This window comes from Chelonus insularis, unplaced genomic scaffold (genome assembly GCF_013357705.1).
Source record: "Chelonus insularis isolate UGA/USDA-ARS -01 unplaced genomic scaffold, ASM1335770v1 scaffold_277_pilon, whole genome shotgun sequence".
Taxonomy (NCBI): domain Eukaryota; kingdom Metazoa; phylum Arthropoda; class Insecta; order Hymenoptera; family Braconidae; genus Chelonus; species Chelonus insularis.
In genome coordinates, this window is record NW_023276791.1 from 1,943,552 (window position 1) to 1,949,966 (window position 6,415).

Sequence of the window (6,415 nt, forward strand, 5' to 3'; positions counted from 1 at the left end):
CTCAGAGAATTTTAGTTTTAATTCCGTGCTCATCAAGTTGTCTTTATTCCAGCAGTGAAATTTAGTGTTCCAAGATAATTGGTTGTTTTTAAACTTCGCAAAAGTAATCTATTGTTAACAATAAAGGTCTACCTGTATCTTTAACTTGAAGTTGCAAACGACAATATCCGAGAAATAATAACAATTTAATTACATCTTACATTGATAATCAAAAGAAATATGTAATTTTTGACACTATTAAATCATTATTATAAATAATGATTTGATGTTATTGAAATTATTATTTTACAAAAATAATTAATTAGTTATTTTGAGAAAAGCTTAAATTGAGTTGTTAATTTGTTATTCACCCAACAACAGGCGGTACAAATATTTTGGTTTTTTTTTGACAACCTCTATTAGGTCTACAATTGTCAATAATTGGACCATAAATTTTTGGACAATGCAGTAAACTCTCCCTTTTCTTCGGTAGTTGGAACAAAAATTCACCCTACTGGTGTTTACATAGAAGTAGCACGATGTTTATCCTTGAATGTGCCATGAGACCTTATCTTTTACTTTTATGGACACTCTAACTTTCCTACGCCTTCACTTGTTTTTAAATTGACAACGTGTAAAGTGTCCAAACAGATGACGAGCTATTTTATATATCACATAGAATAAATTTTTTTCTTTTAATCGGTACTTTTCACTTGTAGCGAATGTTTCCCACGAAAAAATGTCATAAAAATCATCCTAGAAAGTTCTCCAAGTTTTTTAAAAATATATTTAAATATTCTTTAACAACAAATAAACTCTGCAAGTAATCATAGAAATGATAAAATATTCAAAAATAGGGTTTTTAAATAAAAATTTTTTTTTAAAAAAATGCAATATATAAGTAGAAAAAGAGGATTAACTCCGAGTCGTTTAGCATACCATCAACCCTACACCTTTTTCTGACGAAAGTCGCGGTATTGATCGCCACGGCGACCTCCAGGTTTCTCATTCTCTTTTAGCTCGCGTCCTATACCTTATTCAAAGGTACAAAGACCTCTTAAGAACAAAAGGTCAATTGGAAGAAAGTGTCAATACTATCCTAAGGGAACCAATTTCAAGTTAGTTTATAGTTCCAAGAATTATCATGAATAATATACCCCGTTAAACGTAACTATTATCATTCAGCAAACGTTATAGAGCTTAAATCCAACAGTAAGACCTCTATAATTGGCAATCAAATTTTGCAATCAAACTGTCTAACGTATCATTTCCAATATTGCTTTATAATATTTTCCATTCTTCAATTTACCTCTAGAGAATCTGTTTTAACTGAATTTTAACGAAAGCCTTTTTTTGGTAATTAGAAATAAAAATCTGTTCGTCAAAAATCAATTCTTCCAGTGTATTTAGTTTTAAATTAACTTGCAAATGGTGAACATGTGATTTAAAATTATTTGACTCATATTTCTGATCATTAAATAATTTTACACAATAATTATTAAAATTTACTGTACAAAGTTAATGTGTCAGTTCGATTGGCTTTGATTAGAATGAATATCTTTTATGAGTCATGATGATGATATTCCAACAATGATAATAAATATTCAACGTTGGAAAGTCTAAGATAGTTCATAGCTGATTGCGCTCAGATTGAATTATAAAAGTTATGATGACAGCTACAATAGTAAAAAAAATCGTTATTCATTTCCACTAGTCATTAAATACATTGTTGTTAAATGGTTCGACAAAGTAACACTATTTCACATTTTTAAAAAAAAACCAATGCATTATATTTCTCCAAGTCATATATAACCAAAGTAAATAACTGTAAAAAGCCAGCAGTATAGCGAAAAGACTTATCCAGATCGAAATTCCCGGGCTGTTGAAGAAAAATAGAAGAGTCAGAAGCAAAAAAGATAAAAACTTTCGACCATACTTCGGTTGAGCGAAGGAATGAAGAAGAAAAGCTGAAGAAAATAGTCCTGTGTGAAGTCATCACGTTTCCGGTATATACATTGACGGCCATCTTGGATGTAGACTGGCCAATAAGAGCAACGTAAATTCTCCTGGATTTCTACAACAGCCCCACCCTGTAACCCGGCTGGATCAATACCGGGAAACAACCCCTAGCCGCACCCTGGAAACCCTCGACAACCCACCCTTTTTTACGCTCATCATGAAGGGCACAAGCTTAGACTGGGCAAAAGGGACGTGCGTGCCGGAAATGTTGATGCGAATAGATGATGACAGTAGGGTTACCCTTTCAACTCAATCCTTCGGAAAAAATAGCGGAGGTCATATACAGTTTGAAGTGTGCTCAGTAACGTTATTGAGTCGTACCATGAAACATTTACGAGATTACAATTTTTCTTTATTAATAATACAAAAATACATTCAAAGAATTTTATTTCTACAAATCTAAGAATCAACAGAAACAAAATAAATCAGAAAAAAAATTTCTTAAGGGAGGAATATTTTTCTAAATCTTGAAATAAAATCAGAAGAATAATTAGAAACATGAATTAAAGCATAATAATAAAAATGTAATATACTCAAGACAAAAAAGAATAATTGTCAAGAAACGGCAGAAGTGTGTACGTGTGCAGGTTACACGTAAACTTGGCTACATATAAACCAAGAAACTTTAAGGTCTGCTGTAAAATAAAGGAAGTTGTCAAGAATTCTGGTCAACACCAGCTTTTCCAATTTAAGGACATTTTGAAGGATATATAGTTCTTGCAAGTAACTTTAACTATTAACGCTATAAATTTTCAGACCGCTTATCGTCATACGTACAGTTGGTTCTTAACAAAAGCTAAAGTTTTATTTTTCGAAAAAAATGATAAGATACGCAAGGAAGGAAGCGTAAAACTAAAGAAATGGCATATGGATAACATACCACACCAATCTAGAATCTCAAGGCAGCCGCATATGGAAACCGCTCTTTGATTATCTGGTTCGTGTAATAACAAGTTCATAAAGACGTACGCTTGGTGTACATATAAGCATGTACGCTTGGAGGATAATCTTACATATATGCATTTGAATGATGCAGCGATTTACATACTCGAAGGCAAAACTCACTGAGAGGCAGAGAAACCAAGAGGAAGAAGTCGAAGAAGAATGACGGCTTGTGTATAAGCTGACGCCGGCGATACAAAGGCTACCGTTTCCGTTACCAAGCTGCATTGCCGTCTGTGGTGCAGCGTACACATTGATCCATAGCTAAACTAAATTCATGCCTTGAAAAACTACCAGCAAGCATGCAAGAAGAGTTAAGTCGATATATGTATAGTTATTGGAAGACATCTTATTTCCAACAATGTTTCCACTCGCTTCTCAAGCGAACCGCCCGTAAATTCTCATTCCAAATCCCCAGACTCGTATAAAATATCTGAATCCCCACTGCGAGTAGATCCACCCTTGCAACCTCTGTTTCCTCCACCACCATTCGTATGTGTTTAAATCGTACTGATGGTGAATAAGAAACAGGAATGTGTAGATCACCGATCTTTATAAATATTTCAAATCTACCGTTTAAAGTTTGACATTTATTTAATGCATGTGTTACAACTTGATTATTAGAAAACGTGCTTTGAATGTTAATTGGAAGTTAGATATATGAATATGATAATTACTAGTGGATTTAATTTATGCTTTGATTAATAGTGCTGAAAATATCTCTTGTGATTGGCAAATAATATTTTTTTAACGTTTAGATTCATCTTGAAGACTTCATTAAATTAACTTGACCTTTTTCTAAAGATGTAATTTTTTGTTTCTCATTTTTAAAATAAACAAGAATATATCTATATTATTGATAAAAAATTTATTTTAACAATTTTTGGTTTTGTAATATTTTTGTTAATGTTTAAAGCTTGAAGTAACAAAGTTTCTTTGATGGAAGTTTGAATTAGATTGATTGAAAATGAAGTAAAGGTTTTTAATGGAACAATTAGTGATGGAGGAAAATATTGTTTGAATAATGGTTCCTATAAACTGAGTTCAACAGGTAGAATTTTATATTTGACAATGAAAATAAACTTTTTCTAATAAAAACATAATACTCAAACTATATAAAAGAAATTGTGTTTAAATATATATTAAATACAGATAACTGCCGAGTCGTAACTCTGCTATCTGTATTTTGATATAACATTTATCAAAAAATCATGAGTGTAAAACACATCACAAGCTTGAATAATAAAACAACAATAAACCATTCACACCAGAGAGCTTAATAAATGAATGAATATTTGTAAAAATTTAGTCCACTGAAAAATATTTAATAAGAAATTCCAAAAATTGTTATTACTAAATAAACATAAACTAAAATGTACTCTAATCTTTCAAAAATAATTCTTGCCTTTGGTCTAAGTCTCTAAATGTCTCTTTTTATCAACAATGATATGAAAAAAAAACATTTTATATAAAAATCTCTGCTCTCCCTAAGCCCAAAAATTTCTTAATTATTATCTTGATACTTTTTTCAAGCGAATAAAAAACCTTTATCCCAATCTGAGTATTTTTTTAGTTAGTCAATAAAAAAAAGTGGCCTAACGAGTTAGTCATAACTTTGACCACCAATGAATACCGTACCTTCTGGCGAATACATCCTCCATTTCTCACTCATATCCAACTGGAGATTCGTCAACGAGTAAGTTGAAGAAAAAAAATGAAGGGAAAAAATGAATATACGTAAATCTTGCTACCGATTACAGACTCCGTTACATACATTTAAAACCTTCATATCAAGAACCTGCAGCAAGAGTTTCTCAACTGCAAAGAAGAGAATAAAAAAAAGCACAAATTTGCCCATTTCGTGATCTTACTCTGCAATAAATCAAAAAGCAGGAGCCCGCGACACGTGAGTCGTAATATTTAAGTTAATAGCTCGGTATAATAAAGTTAATGGCTTTATGATAGCTGTTGGAGGGATAAGAGCGCGAGCACATCGCATTCATACTCTTTCTACATCGCTTTCAATGCCTTTTAGTCTTTCACGCTGCTTTTCTACTACTTCTTCTACAGAAAGCAATCCAATGCCCTATTGCTACGATCTGCACCAGCTTGCAAAGATCCAACCGACGGATCCTGTTAACTATCAGCAAGAACTTTTACCATTTCATACGCAAACCACCTGTACTCTACTACTTTAATTATTATAATTTTATCGCTGGCATTTTAATAATTTAAGACTGCAAATTTAAAAAATTTCTCCGAGCTCTCCTGGTTGATTATTTTTTTTACAGTCTTTCCGTTATAATGTGATAAGTCAATTTCTCTTCTGTAATTTTTTTTTACCGTTAAAAATTTTACAGACCAATTTTTCTTCAAATGTCTAACTTTAATTTCACTTTGTTGATGAATAGACAATTTAAAAAATTCTCCTACAATTTTTTAAGATGCCTACTCTTGAATAATTTTTTTAATTTTACAAATTAAATAACTGAGAAATGATGATTATTTTTGAATAAAAAAAAATAGAAAAATTCAAAATCTATGTAAAAAAAATGGATTTGTTTGATTGAGTCATCATAAGAGCAGCGACGGAATTTACTGGTATTGGATAAAAAATGAATAAATAGTGACTTCAATAAGAATCATGAGTAAACATATATTATTGCGTTCAAACGAGGTACACTTTTCACAGCTACTTAACGCGCGTCCAATAAACATGAAATATCGCGACAATAAAACAATCTGCGTGGTAAAATGAAGGGGAGCATGTATCCACGTTGCGGTTCATACACTCATCGGTAGCTCTTTTAATTTTGTGTGTATTACTAACTAAAAAAATTCCTACTTCATTACTTTGATCATTATATATGCTAAATTATTGCTGTCCTGATGTCTATCAGGGAATAAATAATTATTTCTTAATACAAAATCATTATTATTATTACCTACAGAAATATCAGATGAATTTTAATGTAATAATTAACTCTTACCTGGAATGTTGAATTATAATTAGCAAGTTGGAAAAGATAATCAGATCAAGCTACTGGTCGGCATGGATGTTTATCTGAAAGGAAACAATATGAAAGTTAACATGAATTTGATAATTGTTCATTATTTAATCATTTTATTTTATTGATTGCTATGGGCATAAATAGTTGGATGTGTATATTTATTTATAGTCTTGAAAGTTCTCTAGGTCAGAGTATGCCATAAAAATTAATCGACAATGAATGGATGAATTACATTCTGTATAAAACATGATCCTTTGATAATTTGAAACTTCCTCAATGACTTTCCTCATTCATATTCGATTAAGTGCGTTTATTAGTGAGACAATGGCATGAGTACTCGATGAGCAACACCTCGTAAACTACGCTTCGGTGAGTATATACCACTATAATCCTGTGCTACCAAACCCTCATGATTTTAACAATAGCACAACTTTATTTCTACATATCTAACTACCCACGATCTT